The 21,507-nt window shown below is 42.6% G+C and overlaps 1 protein-coding gene across 1 annotated transcript in view; it reads right to left on the reverse strand.

The window, feature by feature from the left end:
* LOC115194970 (obscurin-like) overlaps positions 1-14,704 on the reverse strand; it is a 65,615-nt gene extending 50,911 nt beyond the window's left edge. The window contains exon 1 of the mRNA XM_029754872.1: positions 14,613-14,704. The gene's annotated coding sequence lies outside the window, so the exon portion shown is untranslated. The remainder of the gene's footprint in view (positions 1-14,612) is intronic.
* Positions 14,705-21,507: the final 6,803 nt, after the last annotated feature.

Genomic DNA, 21,507 nt, shown 5'->3' on the forward strand with positions numbered 1-21,507 from the left:
TCGAAAACATTGGTAAATTATAATATTGTCATTCAAAGAATAATATATTATCATCTCGTAATTGCTACCGAATGGCCAGATCTCAAAATAACTTTACTGGGAAATCACATTTTGCAATAAACTGGGTACTATGCTAACAACAATAAGCTATAAGCTAAGCTAAGCTAAGCTATACAGTTAGCATTAGCATCATCTAATATCGATAATAACATTCTAAATATCCCCTTACCTTTGATTATCTCCATCAGAAGGCGCTGCCAGGGATCCCAGGTCCAGAACAAATGTGGTTTCTTTTGACAAAGTTCATAATTTATGTCCAAATAGTTAGCGTTCAGTAGGCTCCCACAAAATGAGGTGGGCAGTGTAAAGTCACGCCGAAAAGCTAAAAAAAAACTAGTAAATAATCTATTTACGTTTGTTCAAACATGTCAAACGTTGTTTAGCATTAATCTTTTGGTCCATTTTTAACGTGAAACATCAGTAAACATCCGTAATATTTTCACACAACCTATCAAGTGTCTAGAATAAACGATTATGACAAAGACACTCTTCTCAGATTTATGCGCAGGCGCAAAAAATGAAGTGATGACGTGTCAACTTCCAAGCATTCTAATTCGGTCTGTATTCATCACAGATGCTTCAAACAACTTTATAAAGATCGTTGACATCTAGTGGAAGCAGTAGGAGTTGCGAACTGAATCCTTTCTCACTATGGTCTCTATAAAACAATGACACTAAATAGTACAGTCACAAAATTCACATTTTTTTAAATCTATTTTTCACAGGTTTTTGCCTGCAATATGAGTTTTGTTATACTTACAGACACCATTCAAACTGTTTTAGAAAATTCAGAGTGTTTTCTATCCAAACCTGAACAATAATATGCATATACTAGCTTCTGAGTTGGTGTAGGAGGCAGTTAAAAATGGGCACATATTTTTTTCCAAAATTCTCAATACTGCCCCCTAGCCCGTAGAGGTTTCCAACAATTGTTTACAGACAGATTATTTCACTTATAATTCACTGTATCCAGCGGGTCAGAAGTTTACATACACTAAGTTGACTGTGCCTTTAAACAGCTTGGAAAATTCCAGAAAATGATGTCATGGCTGATAGGCTAATTGACATCATTTGAATCAATTGGAGGTGTACCTGTGGATGTATTTCAAGGCCTACCTTCAAACTCAGTGCCTCTTTGCTTGACATCATGGGAAATCAAAATAAATCAGCCAAGACCTCAGAAAAATATTGTAGACCTCCACAAGTCTGGTTCATCCTTGGGAGCAATTTCAAAATGCTTTGAAGTTACCACCTTCATCTGTACAAATAATAGTACGCAAGTATAAACACCATGGGATCACGCAGCCGTCATACTGCTCAGGAAGATGACGCATTCTGTCTTTTAGAGATGAACATACTTTGGTGCGAAAAGTGCAAATCAATCCCAGTACAACAGCAAAGAAAACAGGTACAAAAGTATCTATATCCACAGTAAAATGAGTCCTATATCGACATAACCTGAAAAGCCGCTCAGCAAGTAAGAAGCCACTGCTCCAAAACCGCCATAAAAAAGCCAGACTACGGTTTGCAACTGCACATGGAGAAATGTCCTCTGGTCTGATGAAACAAAAATAGAACTCTTTGGCCATAATGACCATCGTTATGTTTGGAGGAAAAGGGGGAGGCTTGCAAGCCGAAGAATACCATCCCAACTATGAAGCACGGGGGTGGCAGCATCATGTTGTGGGGGTGCTTTGCTGCAGGAGGGACTGGTGCACTTCACAAAATAGATTGCATCATGAGGAAGGAAAATTATGTGGATATATTGAAGCAAAATCTCAAGACATGAGTCAGGAAGTTAAAGCTTGTTCGAAAATGGGTCTTCCAAATGGACAATCACCCCAAGCATACTTCCAAAGTTGTGGCAAAATGGCTTAAGGACAACAAAGTCAAGGTATTGGAATGGCCATCAAAATGCCCTGACCTCAATACTATCGAAGATTTGTTGGCAGAACTGAAAAAGCGTGTGCGAGCAAGGAGGCCTACAAACCTGACTCGGTTACACCAGCTCTGTCAAGAGGAATGGGCCAAAATTCACTCAACTTATTGTGGGAAGCTTGTGGAAGGCTACCTGAAACATTTGATCCAAGTTAAACAATTTAAAAGCAATCCTCCCAAATACTAATTGAGTGTATGTAAACTTCTGACATGCTGGGAATGTGATAAAATAAATAAAAGTTGAAATAAATCATTATCTCTACTATTATTCTGACATTTCACCTTCTTAAAATAAAGTGGTGATCCTAACTGACATAAGACAGGGAATTTTTACAAAGAGTAACTGTCTCTCCAGGGTACAGAGTGCTGTTGGGCTGGATGGTCAGAACATAGACACAATACACAGACACAATGTAACGCCCTGGCCATAGAGAGGGGTTTTTGTTCTTTATTTTGGTTAGGCCAGGGTGTTACATTGGGTGGGCGTCCTATGTTCATTTTTCTATGTTTTTGTATTTCTTTGTTTTTGGCCGTGTGTGGCTCCCAATCAGGCACAGCTGTAGTTCGTTGTTGCTGACTGGGAGTCACACATAAGGAACCTGTTTTTCCTTTGGGTTTTGTGGGGGATTGTTTTCTGTCTTGTTCGTGTTTGCACCTGACAGTACTGTTTGGCTGTCGGTTTTCTTGTTTATTGTATAGTGTTCTGTCGTCGTTAATAAATTCCTGAAGATGAACACTAACTCCGCTGCACCTTGGTCTACTCTCTCTTCAGACAGCCGTTACACACAATCAACACACTACCATTACCTTATACTTGTTACAGTATTATGAGACAAATATAATAATACTTTTCTATACAGAGCATACAAACACAACCGAATACTGACACATATATCATGAATGACTCATTTTACATTTAAGGCATTTAGCAGACGCTCTTATCCAGAGCGACTTACAAATTGGTGCATTCACCTTATGATATCCAGTGGAACAACCACTTTACAATAGTGCATCTAAATCATTAGAAGAATTACTTTATCCTATCCCAGGTATTCCTTAAAGAGGTGGGGTTTCAGGTGTCTCCGGAAGGTGGTGATTGACTCCGCTGTCCTGGCGTCGTGAGGGAGCTTGTTCCACCATTGGGGTGCCAGAGCAGCGAACAGTTTTGACTGGGCTGAGCGGGAACTGTGCTTCCTCAGAGGTAGGGAGGCGAGCAGGCCAGAGGTGGATGAACGCAGTGCCCTTGTTTGGGTGTAGGGCCTGATCAGAGCCTGAAGGTACGGAGGTGCCGTTCCCCTCACAGCTCCGTAGGCAAGCACCATGGTCTTGTAGCGGATGCGAGCTTCAACTGGAAGCCAGTGGAGAGAGCGGAGGAGCGGGGTGACGTGAGAGAACTTGGGAAGGTTGAACACCAGATGGGCTGCGGCGTTCTGGATGAGTTGTAGGGGTTTAATTGCACAGGCAGGGAGCCCAGCCAACAGCGAGTTGCAGTAGTCCAGACGGGAGATGACAAGTGCCTGGATTAGGACCTGCGCCGCTTCCTGTGTGAGGCAGGGTCGTACTCTGCGAATGTTGTAGAGCATGAACCTACCGGATCGGGTCACCGCCTTGATGTTAGTGGAGAACGACAGGGTGTTGTCCAGGATCACGCCAAGGTTCTTAGCACTCTGGGAGGAGGACACAAGGGAGTTGTCAACCGTGATGGCGAGATCATGGAACGGGCAGTCCTTCCCCGGGAGGAAGAGCAGCTCCGTCTTGCCAAGGTTCAGCTTGAGGTGGTGATCCGTCATCCACACTGATATGTCTGCCAGACATGCAGAGATGCGATTCGCCGCCTGGTTATCAGAAGGGGGAAAGGAGAAGATTAATTGTGTGTCGTCTGCATAGCAATGATAGTAGAGACCATGTGAGGATATGACAGAGCCAAGTGACTTGGTGTATCGCGAGAATAGGAGAGGGCCTAGAACAGAGCCCTGGGGGACACCAGTGGTGAGAGCGCGTGGTGCGGAGACAGATTCTCGCCACACCACCTGGTAGGAGCGACCTGTCAGGTAGGACGCAATCCAAGCGATGGCCTCGCCGGAGATGCCCAACTCGGAGAGGGTGGAGAGGAGGATCTGATGGTTCACAGTATCAAAGGCAGCAGATAGGTCTAGAAGGATGAGAGCAGAGGAGAGAGATAGTATATAGATAGTGTATCAATCACCTATTTCAATTGAATCACCTATTTCTTTAAAAAAATTATGACTGAGAAAGGAAAAACAGTGACAGAGACAAAGAGGATGAAACATAAAGATGGAGGTTTGATCAAATAAATGAATATCTACCATCATCTTCAACACAGTGTCCACAGTAGATTCAACAAAGACAAAGAAAGTCATTACAGTACAGACAATAATACATCGACAGTACTTACAGTGTAGCACACAGAGCAAGGTGTTCTCCATTCTGTCCCACTAACCATTTCCGAACTACAGTTCTTCTGACAAACCCCTCTACTTCCTGTATGATGAGTCTGATTACATCACACAGAGAAAAAGAGAGACAAGATTCTACAGAAATGTATAAAGACTGAACAAAAGAACAGTAACTGTTATTTTCAGAGGAACATATTTTTATGGTTGGCTACATTAGCTACATGTCCCCAGCTCTTTATTGGAGGAAAGAGGATGGAACCAGAATATAAATGAGATCTTGTGGTTTGACACCAGAATGTGCAGATGTTTGTTTCATGTTGCACTACGCACATATAGATGGATACAGAAAGACAGACAAAGACAGAAAGATATACACTGAGTGGACAAAACATTAAGGACACCTGCTCTTTCCATGACATAGACTGAACAGGTTAATCGAGGTGAAATCCACTTCAATCAGTGTAGATGAAGGGGAGAAGACAGGTTAAAGAAGGATTTTCAAGCCTTAAGACAATTGAGACATGGGTTGTGTATGTGTGCCATTCAGAGGGTGAACTGGCAAGACTAAAGATTGAAGTACCTTCGAAAGGGGTCTGGTAGTAAGTGCCAGACACACCAGTTTGTTTCAAAAACTCTAACGCTGCTGGGTTTTTCACGCTGAACAGTTTCCCTTTTGTATCAAGAATGGTCAAAAACGCTATATATAGATAGATAGATAGATAGATATGCAGGCCTAGCTAGCTAACCTAATTTGTTCCACTGCCCACAAAGGAAATGGACATCTTCCGCCACCCCCTCCTTTCATACCCACACACACAGCTCTTCTCACCTCTCACTGTCAGCATGCTAAGTAACTAACTCATCTCAGGGGTTTTGTGGTTGACTTGTTCATTAGACAGTTGAAGCTCAGTCTCAGCCGGCAACTAGCCACATAACTGACATATATATAAGCGACTATTTACCAGTTGTGCACGCGATCATTCTCTGAGGGACTGTTTTTGTTTGCTTGGGTGACATGGCAGGAGTCGAGGGAGGGTTTAAAAAACATGCCTTTTGTCCGGCATCTCGCAAACAGTGTCAGCAGCATCTCTAGTCTATTTGCCTACTGAGCCGACTGCGAGCTGGGGTAGTTTTTTCACATCTCATGCCCTCGGCCTGTGTCTTAGCGTGTTGCCTAACTGTGTGATAACAGTAAACTACCTACTACATAACACTATATCAAGTTGAGTTGCAATTGGAACATTGCATTCCAGAGTTAGTGTCCAGTGTCCCCTACAGTTCCTGTGGCTGTGACACAAATGGGGCTTTTTGTCAGAATAAGAAAGCTACAGATGCTTTAAAGAGAAACCTAGTACATGAGCATCTGATGTCCTGTTTATCTCTAGTCAACTTCCTATTTCTGTAAAAGGAGTGGACACAGCAACACTGTAGTCTTTCTGTGGGTGGAAAAGATTTGAGGAAAGAGTTTTTGGATAAAAGTCAATATTGCATTTATGATACCCGGTCATGTTTACATTTTCAGAAGAATCTATAGTTTCACTAGGAAGGTGGAAAGGTGTCAACGGTTTGACTTCAAGGCACATGTGACATTTAACACTTGGTTTAGGAGCTATTTGGAGGTCAACTGTGTGTGAATGTTGAAGCGTTTAAATGTAAAGGAGAAATGAATATGACACGCGAACTACAGTATACGGTATAGGAAAATAATATTGCCATTCATCTCTCTGATCAACACAAAAAGCCCCACACACACACAAACAACTGACCTGGTCCAACCTTTGTTTTGTACGGTCAAAAAGGTGACAAACGTATGTAGAATAGGGACCTACTCTCTGTGAGAGAATGGGTGAAGATGCCATGAAGTACAAAATATCAAGTATGTAGCCTAGATTTACAAAATATACACAGGTTACAGCCCAAAAGGAATGGCCTCTGTATCAGGCTTAACCTGTCCTATCTACAGGTAGAGGGCAAGACTGAGACAAACCAGAGAGGAAGAGTTGAAACGAGACGGATAAATGTCCCAAAAATCTGTCTTCTCCATCATGTGGTGTTTTCAGTATTTTTCGCTTACCAAGCAAGGAGTTTTTGTATGGAGGGCAATAAATAATAATTGAATGGCTTACTTGCTACTTGTGGCTTGTTTGATCAAACAGAAGTTTCGTAATGATTAGGTTGTTTTGAGTGTACTAAGGTAAGTAGGACACGTGACATCCCGGAACTGTTGAGAATAAACACTCTTCAGTAAGAAGGTTCTAGAGCTCAACATGTCTTCTCCATGCAACACATTACAGAGATCTGTTACAGTATCTAACAACAACACATTGATGCACATTGATCTCTCTTTTTGTTGAGTCATTCTAGAATAACACAGTGGGATATAAGGATATTTGTAAAATGTATTGTAGGACATGGTAATACAGTAGTAGTAGTAGTAGTAGTAGTGGTAGAGGTATTAGTAGTTGCATAGTTCATACACATTGGTTAATATTTTGTCATTTTGAAACCATGAAAGAGGATCAAATGACATAATACCTCATCTGAATACACCTCACCACATCATTTACCTGCCTTGGACAACAGGCTGCAGATACAGTATGTAAATATGAGAACATTGTCACTGTCACCGGTTATACAAATATATTCACACAAAACAACAGTTGTTTCCACAACTGTCAGTATCACCCACAAACAGAGTCAAATTGACAGGTACTGTTATTATGAAATTAATACACACTAACTAAAGCGAGCTAGAATCCTACCTGCAGTACATTCTAATGAGCATGACAAGCCAACTGTCTTGGTACTGCCTCTAGAGATGGTATCAGTATGACTGCAGTACATTGATATTACCACAATATTCAAATAAAGCCCAGGGGAAAATAGGAACTGAATATGAGTTCTGTTATGCACCTCACCACCCCACTGGTCTTACTCAGCATTCTCCTGGGGCGTGTGTGTGTGTGTGTGTGTGTGTGTGTGTGTGTGTGTGTGTGTGTGTGTGTACACATCAGAGGCAGAGCTGTTGTGAGGTCACTCCCACAGACCAGAGACTCAATGAGGAAGACAGTATTCAATCAAAAACTATAACCAGTAACTGGGTTTTGAGGATAAGCCATGAAGCTTAATTGTTCATGGTCTTTTACCGCCCCCTTCAGAGCTGGGCCTGTAAATACCACATAGACTCACATCCCATGCATTTAGTCATGATCAAATATGTTTTTGTCACTGACATTTCATTGTGTTTAAATGTATGACAAACAGATTTATTACACTGGATGGGAAGAGTAAAACTGGAAATTATACTGTAAAATTATTTTATATTTTTGGGGTTAATTCATGATAATTGATATACTGTAGCAAATGTCCCCTATTGACCTTTCATGATCTCTTTGTTTTGAGGTGTTTCTCACATACTGTGAAAGTGGACACTGAGCACTGAAACATTTGTCTATTTTGTCTAGATGTTTTCAGAAATACTTCATAAAACAGAGAAGAAATGTCCATTTCAACACCTTTATTTAAAAATGAATTATGAAAATCTCAATTGGCAACTAAGCTCATGAGGCATTTACAAGTTAACTGACTTGCCTCTTTAAGATTCCCGAAACGTATGTACTAATCACAGATTGTCCCTTGAACTCACACATTGGGGAGCCCAAAAACTATTTTAGGCTGAAAGGAAGGCTGAAAGAAGGTGGCATGGATGAGTTGTCTATAACCGTTTACTTGTGAATTCATGCCCTCTTGGGGATGATTTAATGGGCCTCAGGATCTGAAATTGCCATTAAAAATTGCAATTGTGTTAGTTGTCAATAGCTTATGCTTGCCTATACCATAGCGGGGTGACAGGTAGCATAGTGGTTAGAGTGTTGAGCCAGTAACCGAAAGGTTGCTGGATAAATTCCCCGTGCTGACAAGGTAAAAATCTGTCATTACACCCCGGAACAAGGCAGTTAACACACGGTTCCTAGGCTTTCATTGTAAATTAGAATTTGTTCTTAACTGACTTGCCTAGTTAAATAAATGTACGTAAAAAACAATAATTAATATAAAATAAAAAACACTGCCACCATGGGGCACCCTGTTCACAACGATGACAAAAGCAAATCGCTCACTAACAGGATGCCATACCCAGTACAGTTTTAACTGTTATTAATCTGTGAAGAGCAAACTTCTCCAGCGTGCCAGTGGCCATCGAAGGTGAGCATTGCCCTCTGATGTCGGTTACCACATCAAATTGCAGTCAGTTCAAGACCCTGGTGAGGACGACGAGCAAGCAGATAAGTTTCCCTGAGACAGCTTCTGACAATTTTTTGGTGCAAACCCAGAGCTTCATCAGGTGGCTTGTCTCAGACCATCCCACAGGTGAAGAAGCCAGATGTGGAAGTCCTGGGCTGAGGTGGTTACATGTAGTTGTGAGGACGGTTCTCAGAAACAACGTTGGAGGCGGCTTATGATGGAAAAATAAACATTAAATTCTCTAGCAACAGCTCAGGTGGACATTCCTGCAGTCAGCATGCCAATTACACGCTCCCTCAAAACTTGAGACATCTATGGCATTGTGTTGTGTGACATAACAGCACAGTTTAGAGTGGTATTTTACTGTCCCAGCACAAGCACCACCTGTGTAATGATCACGCTGTTTAACACCTGTCAGGTGTATGGATTATATTGGCAAAGGAGAAATGTTCACTAACAGTGACATAAAGACATTTTTCCAAAACATTTTTGAGAAATAAGCTTTTTGTGTGTATGAAACATTTCAGCTCATGAAACGTGGGACCAACACTTTACATGTTGTGTTTTATTTTCTTGTTCAGTATACACACTAAATGGCCAAAAGTATGAGAACACTTGCTCGTCAAACATCTAATTCCAAAATCAAGGGCATTAATATGGTCCCCCCTTTGCTACTATAATAGCCTCCACTTTAATGGGATATCTTTCCACTAGATGTTGGAAAATAGCTGCTGGCAAATGCTTCCATTCAGCCACAAGAGCATTAGTGAGGTAGGACAATGATGTTGGGCGATTAGGCCTGGCTCGCAGTCGGCGTTCCAATTCATTCCAAAGGTGTTCAATGAGGTTGAGGCCAGGGCTCTGTGCAGGCCAGTTAAGTTCCTCCACACCAATCTCGACAAATCAATTCTGTACGGACCTCGCTTTGTGCACGGGTGCATTGTCATGCTGAAACAGGAAAGGGCCTTCCCCAAACTACTGCCATAAAGTTGGAAGCACAGATTTATCTAGATTGTCATTGTATCCTGTAGCGTTAAGATTTCCTTTCACAGGAACTGAGGGGCCCTAGCCCCTCAGAAACTTGTGCGATAAATCTCCTGTAAGACACCGCACTTCCCAGGAGTCACGTGTATCCCCTGTCACAGGCAGAGACGGCGGCTATGGAAACATATGTCTCTGAATCCCTGCGTCAGGGATACATTCGGTCCTCCACTTTACCCGCCTCCTCAAGTTTTTTTTTGTGAAGAAGAAGAAGGGAGGTCTCCGCCCGTGTATTGACTATCGAGGCCTAAACCAGATCACTGTGAGGTACAGTTACCCGCTACCTCTCATAGCCACAGCGATTGAGTCAATGCACGGGGTGCGCTTCTTCACCAAACTAGATCTCAGGAGAGCTTACAACCTGGTGCGTATCCGGGAGGGAGACGAGTGGAAGACAACGTTCAGTACTACCTCTGGGCATTATGAGTACCTCGTCTTGCCGTACGGGTTGATGAATGCTCCCTCAGTCTTCCAAGCCTTTGTAGACGAGATTTTCAGGGACCTGCACGGGCAGGTTGCAGTGGTGTATATTGATGACATTCTGATATACTCCTCTACATGCGCCGAGCATGTGTCCCTGGTGCGCAGGGTGCTTGGTCGACTGTTGGAGTATGACCTGTAAGTCAAGGCTGAGAAATTTCTGTTCTTCCAACAGTCCGTCTCCTTCCTAGGGTATCGCATTTCCACCTCAGAGGTGGAGATGGAGAGTGACCGCATTTCAGCCGTGCGTAATTGGCCAACTCCAACCACGGTAAAGGAGGTGCTGCGGTTTTTAGGGTTTGTCAATTACTACCGGAGGTTTATCCGGGGTTTGGGCAGGTAGCAGCTCCCATTACCTCACTGCTGAATGGGGGACCGGTACGTTTGCAGTGGTCGGCTGAGGGCTCTGTTTACCTCGGCTCCCGTGCTGGCCCATCCGGATCCCTCTTTGGCATTCATAGTGGAGGTGGACGTGTCCGGGGCTGGGATAGGAGCCGTGCTCTCTCCGCGCTCGGGTACGCCACCGAAGCTTCGCCCCTGTGCCTTCTTCTCGAGGAAGCTCAGCCCGGCGGAGTGAAACTATGACGTGGGGGACCGGGAGCAGTTGGCTGTTGTCAAGGCTTTGAAGGCGTGGAGACATTGGTTTGAGGGGGCAAAACACCCTTTTCTCATCTGGACTGACCACCGCAATCTGGAGTACATCCGGGCAGCGAGGAGACTGAACCCTCGCCAGGCAAGGTGGGCCATGTTTTTCACCCGTTTTGTTTTCACCCTTTCTTACAGACCAGGTTCCCAGAATGTGCAGGCAGACGTACTGTCCCGGCTGTATGACACAGAGGAGCGGCCCATGGATCCCACCCCCATACTCCCGGCCTCCTGCCTGGTTGCGCCGGTAGTGTGGTAGCTGGACGCGGACATTGAGCAGGCGCTACGTGCAGAGCCCACTCCCCTCCAGTGTCCCGCTGGGCATCTGTACGTTCCGTCTGTTGTCCGTGACCGGCTGATCTATTGGGTCCACACGTCACCCTCCTCTGGTCATCCAGGCATCGGTCGGACGGTGCGCTGTCTGAGTGGGAAGTACTGGTGGCCCACTTTGGCTAAGGACGTGAGGGTTTGTGTTTCCTCCTGCTTGGTGTGCATATGTATTTTTTAATACTATATCAAGAGCTATAGTATTAAAAAACTTGAGTGTTTCCCTTGATCCTATCTCCTGGCAGAGTTGTGCAGACTCTGGACAACTGCGCTTTGGAGGAATACGCAGATTTAAAGAGGAGTCCGTAATTTTCTTTCTAATGATCATGATCTTTTCCTCAAAGAAGTTCACGAATTTATCACTGCTGAAGTGAAAGCCATCCTCTCTTGAGGAATGCTGCTTTTTAGTTAGCTTTGCGACAGTATCAAAAAGACATTTCGGATTGTTCTTATTTTCCTCAATTAATTTGGAAAAATAGGATGATTGAGCAGCAGTGAGGGCTCTTTGATATTGCACAGTACTGTCTTTCCAAGCTAGTCGGAAGACTTCCAGTTTGGTGTAACGCCAAGTCCATTCCAATTTTCTGGAAGCTTGCTTCAGAGCTCAGGCATTTTCTGTAAACCAGAGAGCTAGTTTCTTATGACAAATGTTTTTTGTTTTTAGGGGTGCGACTGCATCTAGGGTATTGCACAAGGTTAAATTGAGTTCCTCAGTTAGGTGGTTAACTGATTTTTGTACTCTGACGTCCTTGGGTAGGTGGAGGGAATCTGGAAGGGCATCTAGGAATCTTTGGGTTGTCCGAGAATTTATAGCACGGCTTTTGATGATCCTTGGTTGGGGTCTGAGCAGATTATTTGTTGCGATTGCAAACGTAATAAAAGGGTGGTCCGATAGGTAGGATTATGAGGAAAAACATTAAGATCCACAACATTTATTCCACGGGACAAAACTAGGTCCAGAGTATGACTGTGGCAGTGAGTAGGTCCGAAGACACGCTGGACAAAACCCACTGAGTCGATGATGGCTCCGAAATCCTTTTGGAATGGGTCTGTGGACTTTTCCATGTGAATATTAAAGTCACCAAAAATTAGAATATTATCTGTCATGACTACAAGGTCCGATAGGAATTCAGAGAACTCAGTGAGGAATGCTGTATATGGCCCAGGAGGCCGTAAACAGTAGCTATAAAAAGTGATTGAGTAGGCTGCATAGATTTCATGACTAGAAGATCAAAAGACAAAAATGTACATTTTTGTCAATTGAAATTTACTATCGTAAATGTTAGCAAGACCTCCGCCTTTGCGGGATTCGTGGGGGATATGGTCACTAGTGTAACCAGGAGGTGAGGCCTCATTTAACACAGTAAATTCATCAGGCTTAAGCCATGTTTCAGTCAGGCCAATCACATCAAGATTATGATCAGTGATAAGTTAATTGACTGTAACTACCTTGGAAGTGAGGGATCTAACATTAAGTAGTCCTATTTTGAGATGTGAGATATCACAATCTCTTTCAATAATGGCAGGAATGGAGGAGGTCTTAATTCTAGTGAGATTGCTAAGGCAAACACTGCCATGTTAAGTTTTGTCCAACCTAGATTGAGGCACAGACACGGTCTCAATGGGGATAGCTGAGCTGACTGCACTGACTGTGCTAGTGGCAGGCTCCACTAAGCTGGCAGGCTGGCTAACAGCCTGCTGCCTGGCCTACACCCTATCTCATTGTGGAGCTAAGGGAGTTAGAGCCCTGTCTATGTTCGTAGATAAGATGAGAGCACCCCTCCAGCTAGGATGGAGTCCGTCACTCCTCAACAGGCCAGGCTTGGTCCTGTTTGTGGGTGAGTCCCAGAAAGAGGCCCAATTATCTACAAATTCTATCTTTTGGGAGGGGCAGAAAACAGTTTTCAACCAGCGATTGAGTTGTGAGACTCTGCTGTAGAGCTCATCACTCCTCCCCCTAACTGGGAGGGGGCCAGAGACAATTACTCGATGCCGGCACATCTTTCTAGCTGATTTACACACTGAAGCTATGTTGCACTTGGTGACCTCTGACTGTTTCATCCTAACATCGTTTGTGCCGATGTGGATAACAATATCCCTATACTCTCTACACTCGCCAGTTTTAGCTTTAGCCAGCACCATCTTCAGATTAGCCTTAACGTCGGTAGCCCTGCCCCCTGGTAAACAGTGTGTGATCGCTGGATGATTCCTTTTCAGTCTAATACTGTGGCTAATTGAGTTGCCAATGACTAGGGTTTTCAATTTGACAGAGCTAATTGGTGGGAGGCTTCGGCGTCTCAGACCCCATAACGGGAGGAGTAGAGACCAGAGAAGACTCAGCCTCTGACTCCGACCTGTTGCTTAATGGGGAGAACCGGTTGAAAGTTTCTGTCGGCTGAATGAGCGACACCGGTTGAGCATTCCTACAGCATTTCCTTCCAGAAGCCATGAGAAAATGGTCTGGCTGCGGGGACTGTGAGAGGGAATTTATACTACTGTCTGTACTTACTGGTGGCACAGATGCTGTTTCATCCTTTCCTACACTGAAATTACCCTTGCCTGACGATTGCGTCTGAAGCTGGGCTTGCAGCACAGCTATCCTTGCCATAAGGCGCTCGTTCTCCTGTATATTATGAGTACAGCGACTGTAATTAGAAGGCATCATATTAATGTTATTACTTAGCTTCGGCTGGTGGAGGTCCTGACGAACCACGTCCAGACAAAGCGTCCATTGTGAAAAAGTTGAATGAAAAAAGTCAAGCGAGGGAAAAACTACAAATATAATAAGTAATTATAAAGTAAAAACCGTAAAGTTGGCAGGTAGCAAAGTAAGGTTAGCAACAAACCGCACAGCAGCACGTAAACAGCTTCAAGGTAGCTATAATTGTTGTGATTCAAGAAGCAGACAAAATATTATACCCTTGATTACTTTCTATCTATATAAAATAGCAGCCATTTATCATAAAACTGTTTTAGACTCACCAGTAATGTTTATCTGGACTGGGTCACTGTACAGGGTGTAGTAGCCTGGGTCTACTCTCCCAGCTCTGCACCAGTACTGTCCTCCATCAGAGACGCTGACCCAGCTGAGTGTGTAGGAGTATCCAGAGGTTGTGGTTACTGGTGTAGAGTCTGGTCTGTGTCTGTACCAGTAAAACTTCCATCCAGAAGACTCTACAGTACAGCTCAGTGTCACACTGTCTCCTGTGAATACGTTCTCTTTGTCTGAAGTCAGTGTAGCCGTCGGATGACTATTTGTTGAAATTCAGAAAAGGTTGTGATGCATCCGGAAAACATGGATCTGATCTGCTGCAAGATATGTCCTCTTGATGAACAACTGATCAAAATTCAGTGAGGCAGAATAGTCTACAGACACACAGAAAATGTCTACATGATTGACTCAACAACAACAGTGTCTATCTATCTGTACGACAAGAGAGAGAACAGAACAAAGTAATGTACCTTTTACAGTGAGAGTAACAGCATTACTTGGTTGTGAAGATGTGGGTCTAGACACTCTGTTCCCTTCACACCAGTACTGACCCTGGTCAGACTCAGCAGCTCTACTGATGGTGAGGGTGTCTCCTGTTATAGTGTAACTGACAGACTGGGATACTACATTATAATTCCTGTCTTTGTACCACTGATAGTTCCAGTCACTGTGAGAATCTGTTGTTGAACACATCAGAGTAACTGTCTCTTCAGTGTATGCAGGGTTTGGCTTCACAGTCAGAGCTGAGGAAACATAGCACAAAATATCTTGATACCTACGTGGTAATTCAGCTGATGCTGTAAAGTTGTGATAAAAGTATATTTTACATATGGGTATGTTGACTCCATTCAGTTAGAATATACAGTGTATATATCTGTATTTAGATTAACCCTCATTGGCTCTGAATTTACAAAGTCCAGATTGAAGACAAACAGTGAGCTCACCGGTGATGATGATGGGGAGAGCTGAGCTGTGATATGACTTCTGGGGCCGACCTCTCCTCCTCCCAACACACTGGTACTGACCAGCCTGGTCAGTGAGAGAGATGATGATGGTTTTTCTGGTCTGACTGGGAAGCTCTTCTATGTATCTGAACCAGTGGTACGTCCAGTCTGTGTAGTCTGATATGTCACACTGCAGAGTGACTGTCTCTCCAGGGTAGAGGAGACCCTGTGGAGTGACTATCTTCACTGAGGCCGTGGGCAGAGCTGTGGAAACAGTTATATGAAGACAAATGCAGTCAGAAGACCAATCTTTCCAAGTCATGATCTGACTTCAGTAGGTAATATGGTCCCTTTTATTTTGGATTTACATACAGACCAGCAATGTCCCCTCTAAAATGTGCACCTGCGGACCAGGGGAACTGCTGTGTGCAGAAGAAACATCAACTAGATTGAACTTCGGTTTTCTCCTTTAGGTAACACTATCAACGTTGCACTCTACTGTGGGAATTGTGATCGAATCAACACAATATTAGCCACTTTCAATATAACATGCCGAAGCAAAACAATCTATGCAAGACTTACTATGCAAAACTAACCGTGTAAGTGATGTTCCTGTAGGCAGATGCCAGTACTCTACACAGACCGGTGCGCCATAACCAATCAGAGCTGCAATTGGCATATTATGCAAATAGCCATTGCCATATGGATCTGTGCCATTCACTTTGAACTGGACTGTATGAGAGGTCGCAAGTAGATGAGCTTGTTTTGAGCTCAAAGTGATGGCTACATGTGGCAATGTGTGCACATCTGTTCATCTTCTTTCCTAGTTAGTGAGTTATTAGCCCAGTTATAGCTTATAGCTCATTTGTAGTCAACACTGGGGGAGTGGTGGCTTCCTACAAGAACACAACATGTGTACATTTCTAGCCATCTTTGAAAAGGAGTCAGGTAAAGAGCTATTTTTGTCTTAAAGGGGCAGTGTTGTATTTTGAGACGACCTTGAATAAGTTAAGTAGCCAATAGGCAGAGCGCAGCATAATTTGTCTGATTTGCTAATAATGGTAATGGTATATTAACTAATGATATTTTGTAAAGTGGATTCTTGAATTAATTAACAACATTTTTAGTCACAGGTCAACTCTCCTTGAATGTGTCCACAGATGAATAATGCAGAGAGAGAGAGTGAGAGAGAAAAATGTGTTGTGTGGATGTGGGTGAGTTTCTAGATTAATCGATCCATTGAATATACACCATCAACAATAAATCCATTATTCATTTGTTTAGGCAGGTCTTATTAAGAAACATTATCAGACAAAAAAATATATTGTAAAACTAATAGAATGACATATTTAGAGTTGAATTATGTTAGGTCCAAATGAATTAAATCATTAAATCATTAGTTCATTATTTTGTTCATTAAGCATTCAAGACACCTACCCTGATCACAGTCAACACACATATATTTTATTTATTTATTATTATATTTTGTAATAAGATTATAATGGAATATAACAGAATAAAATAGAAATAATATTTTTTCCCACACAACTTGCGTCACGGGAACATATGGAACCACTGTCATATAAAAAAGTGCTATTTTGCATGCATGCTAAATGAATAGATGAGCTATACCACCTTCCCTTATTTCCCCAACCAGACACCAAATGAACCAAATAGACTATACAGACGGAGATTCAGTGAAACAAAATCACATTGATAAAGACAGTGAAGTCACAGGCTTTAGGTCAGGAGTAGGACTAGTCTACCCATGTTAAAACCTCTTTGGGCTAGGCGTGGCGCGAGCGACGCACCTCGACAACATCCGGTGAAATTGCAGGGAGTGAAATTCAAATTACAGAAATAATAATATTTAACATTCATGAAATACAAGTGTCATACATCAGAAAAAAGCTTAACTTATTTTTAATCCAGCCGCTGTGTCAGATTTCAAAAAGGCTTTACGGGGAAGCCACTTAGAAAAACTACAAATTCTAGCAAATTTTTCCAAAAACAAGCCCGAAACTCTTTCTAAAGACTGTTGACATCTAGTGGAAGCCCTAGGAACTGCAATCTGGGCGGTTTTCCCTTCATAATAAACATGACAGCCATTGGAAACAGTGGTGGGCTGAAATGTTGTTTTGTCTGGATGGTTTGTCCTCGGGTTTTCGCCTGCCACATCAGTTCTGTTATACTCACAGACATTATTTTAACAGTTTTAGAAACTTTAGAGTGTATATCCTAGCTTCTGGGCCTGTGTAACAGACAGTTTACTTTGGGCATGCTTTTCATCCAGACGTCAAAATACTGCTCCCTAGCCCATAGAGGATTTATTAAACTACATAACATGCTGGCTAAAGTTTCTAATAAATGAGCCAAATGGACAAGATGATCATAGGCAGCACTCACCTCAACTTGGCTAACATTTCCACAGCCAATATCCAAATGGAGATTCAGTGAAAACAAAAACCGGAGTCCCCACAGTGCGATGGCGCTGTCCCAATCAAAGCGGTGCTTAAGTTATCATCTAGTTGAACACACACTGGTAGGCTATTGCTTCAAATTTATTATCTTGATTATTGGATTCGTGACTTCTATTGCATTGGATACGTGACTTCTATTGCATCAGTCTACTTTATTCCAATATTTTCTAGGTTCAATGATTTTTATTCTCACAGTAATTCCTTATGGATCCATCCAGTTGTGGTTAAGAAAACAGTGCATGCTTAGTGGTGGGCTATGTTAAAAGACGGGAGAAGTGACATGCCTCGCAAAGATAAGAACTCACAGGAGTGGAAAGTTTTAAGTTCCTCAGCATACACATCAGGGACAAACTGAAATGGTCCACCCACACAGACAGCTTGGGGAAGAAGGTGCAACAGCGCCTCTTCAACCTCAGGAGGCTGAAGAAATTTGGCTCGTCACCAAAAACACTCACAAACTTTTACAGATGCACAATCGAGAGCATCCTGTCGGGCTGTATCACCGCCTGGTACGGCAACTGCTCCGCCAACAACTGTAAGGCTCTCCAGAGGGTAGTGAGGTCTGCACAACGCATCACCGGGTGCAAACTACCAGCCCTCCAGGACACCTACAACACCCGATGTCACAGGAAGGCCAAAAAGATCATCAAGGACAACAACCACCCGAACCACTGCCTGTTCACCCCGCTATCATCCAGAAGGCGAGGTCAGTACAGGTGCATCAAACCTGGGACCGAGAGACTGAAAAACAGTTTCTATCTCAAGGCCATCAGACTGTTAAACAGCCATCACTAACATTGAGTGGCTGCTGCCAACATACTGACTCAAATCTCTAGCCACTTTAATAATTACAAATTGGATGTAATAAATGTATCACTAGTCCCTTTAAACAATGTCACTTTATATAATGTTTACATACCTTACATTACTCATCTCATATGTATATACTGTACTCTATACCATCTACTCCATCTTGCCTATGCCGTTCAGCCATCGCTCATCCATATATTTATATGTACATATTCTTATTCATTCCATTACACTTGTGTGTATAAGGTAGTTGTTGTGAAAATGTTAGATTACTTGTTAGACATTAGTGCACGGTCGGAACTAGAAGCACAAGCATTTCGCTACACTCGCATTAACATCTGCTAACCATGTGTATGTGACCAATACATTTTGATTTGATTTGATTTGGCACTGCCTAGCAACCATCAAGGGTTTACAGTGCCTTCAGAAAGTAATCATACCCCTTCACTTATTCCACATTTTGTTGTGTTACCTTCAAAATTGATTTAATATTTTTTTTCTCACCCATCTCACACAGTACCCCATAATGACAAAGTGAAAATATGTTTTTAGAAATCTTTACACATTTATTGAAAAATAAATAGCTGCCTCCAATTGGAGATCAACCCAAACAACCCCAACATAGAAATAGACAAACTAGAACTTAAACATAGAAATAGACAACATAGAAAATCCACCCAAAACACCCCCTGTCACGCCCTGACCACTCTACTATAGAAAATGACAAGGGTCAGGATGTGACAATTCTGTTATAAATTCTTCAAGCTCTGTCAAATTGGTTGTTGTTAGACAACCATTTTCAGGTCTTGCCATAGATTTCCAAGTAGATATATGTAAAAACTGTAACTCAGCCACTCAGGAACATTCACTGTCTTCTTGCTAAGCAACTCAAGTGTAGATTGGCATTGTGTTTTAGGTTATTGTCCTGCTGAAAGGTGAATTAATCTCTGGAAAACAGACTGAACCAGGTTTTTCTCTAGGATTTTGCCTGTGCTTAGCTCCATTCCGTTTCTTTGTTATCCTGAAAAATTCCCCAGTAACATGTTTTAAGGATACCCATAACACGATGCAGCCACCACTATGCTTGAAAATATGGAGAGTGGTACTCAGTAATGTGGGCAAAAAATAATTTGCTTTGGCACATGTTTTAGTATTACTTTAGTGCCAATAGGATGCATGTTCTGGATTTTTTAAATATTCTGTACAGGCTTTCTTCTTTTCACTTTGTCAATTAGGTTAGTATTGTGGAGTAACAACAATGTTGTTGATCCATCCTCAGTTTTCTCCTATCACAGCCGTTAAACTCTGTAACTGTTTTAAAGTCACCATTGGCCTCATGGTGAAATCCCTGAGCAGTTTCCTTCCTGTCCGGCAACTGAGATAGGAAGGACGCCTGTGTCTTTAGAGTGACTGGGTGTATAGATACACCATCCAAAGTGTAATTAATAGCTTCACCATGCTCAAAGGGATATTCAATGTCTGTTTTTTTTTATCCATCTACCAATGGGCACCCTTCTTTGCTAGGCATTGGAAAACCTCCCTTACATATAATTGTATGTATCAGAACTCAGGATAAGACCCAGATGCAAACAGCTAGAGTCACAGATGTTTATTGACCTGAACAGGGGTTAGGCAAAAGACAGGTCAAAGGCAGGCAGAGGTCTGTAATCCAGGGCAGAATCAATAAGGTACAGAACAGCAGGCAGGCCGTCTGGACAGGCAGAGGTTCGTAAACGGGTCAGAGTCAGGCAGGTACAGAACGGCAGGCAGGCTCGAAGTCAGGGCAGGCAGAATGGTCAGAACCGGGGAAACTAGGAAACAGAACTTGAGAAATCAGGGAGACGGGAAAACACGCTGGTAAGACCTGACAAGTCAAGATGAACTGGCAACAGACAAACAGAGAAACACTGGGGATAATGAGGAAGATGGGCGACACCTGGAGGGGGGTGGAGACAAGCACAAAGATAGGTGAAACAGATCAGGGTGTGACAGTATGTGTGGGTACAGAGATGAGGTAGTCATTAAAAAATCATGTTAAACACTATTATTGAACACAAAGTGAGTTCATGCAACTTATTATGTGACTTGATAAGCACATTTATGCCATAATTTATTTAGGCTTGTAATAAAAAAGGGGTTGAATACTTATTGGCACAAGACATTTCAGATTTGTATTAATTTGTAAATCTTTAGAAAAACATAATTTCACTTTGACATTGAGGAATTGTGTGTAGGCTGTCGTGTCTTTGGCTATGCCGGATTAAGTGATATGACATGCTAACCTATAAAATCCTTTCTCTGTAATTAATATTACCTGATTAAGCTAATCATGTAAATGTAATTAACTAGAAAGTCGGGGCACCACGGAAGAACGTTTATAGAGCCGTTATCTTCCGAATAAACTCTTAAAATACTTAGTCATATTTTACATCGATAGCAGTCAATATTAACCCTTATCTTATTTTCAGTCTCACAATGAAAGTTGTAAATTCTTGGCTATCTTCACGAACCCTGGCTAACAAGTTGAATCAGCAATACAAAATTGGGTTTAATTATTTATTTACTAAATACCTAAACTAATCACACAGAATTACAAATACACAGAATACAAATGATGTCATACAGAAAACGTCCCGGTGGACGGAACAGATATGACGGCTGGTTACACAAAGGAAAGGGGGTTGGGCTTGAATGAAAGAGCGGGAAGACTTAGGAACAAACAAACAGCAGCTATGCTATCGTAAATACAGTATCTTATGCATTCTAAATTACCGCCCATTTGGAAAAGGAAAATGCAATAAATATTTACTCTGAGCTGCGCTTCGGTAGATTGGTCGTAGATGCTGGCGGGGTTGGCCAACAGATCTTCCTGTCCTCGGAAGAATGTCTCTGGTGGTAAATTGGATCGTGGTGGTATCTTCGTCTGTTTGTTAGACTGGATCCGTTGTCCGTCCTTTCCTAGCCCACGTCTACAGCGGCCGCTGCTAACTCAACGGCTAGGAAGTATCACTTCTGTAGTGAATAAGCTCAAAGTTCATACCATTCGCCACCAAAGCTCACGCCGAGGTTGGCTTAGTTCTGTACTTGACCACTATGACCACAAACTACTTATGCTGCAGTAGTTTATGTGT

The sequence above is a fragment of the Salmo trutta genome, chromosome 5 (assembly GCF_901001165.1).
Source record: "Salmo trutta chromosome 5, fSalTru1.1, whole genome shotgun sequence".
NCBI lineage: Eukaryota > Metazoa > Chordata > Actinopteri > Salmoniformes > Salmonidae > Salmo > Salmo trutta.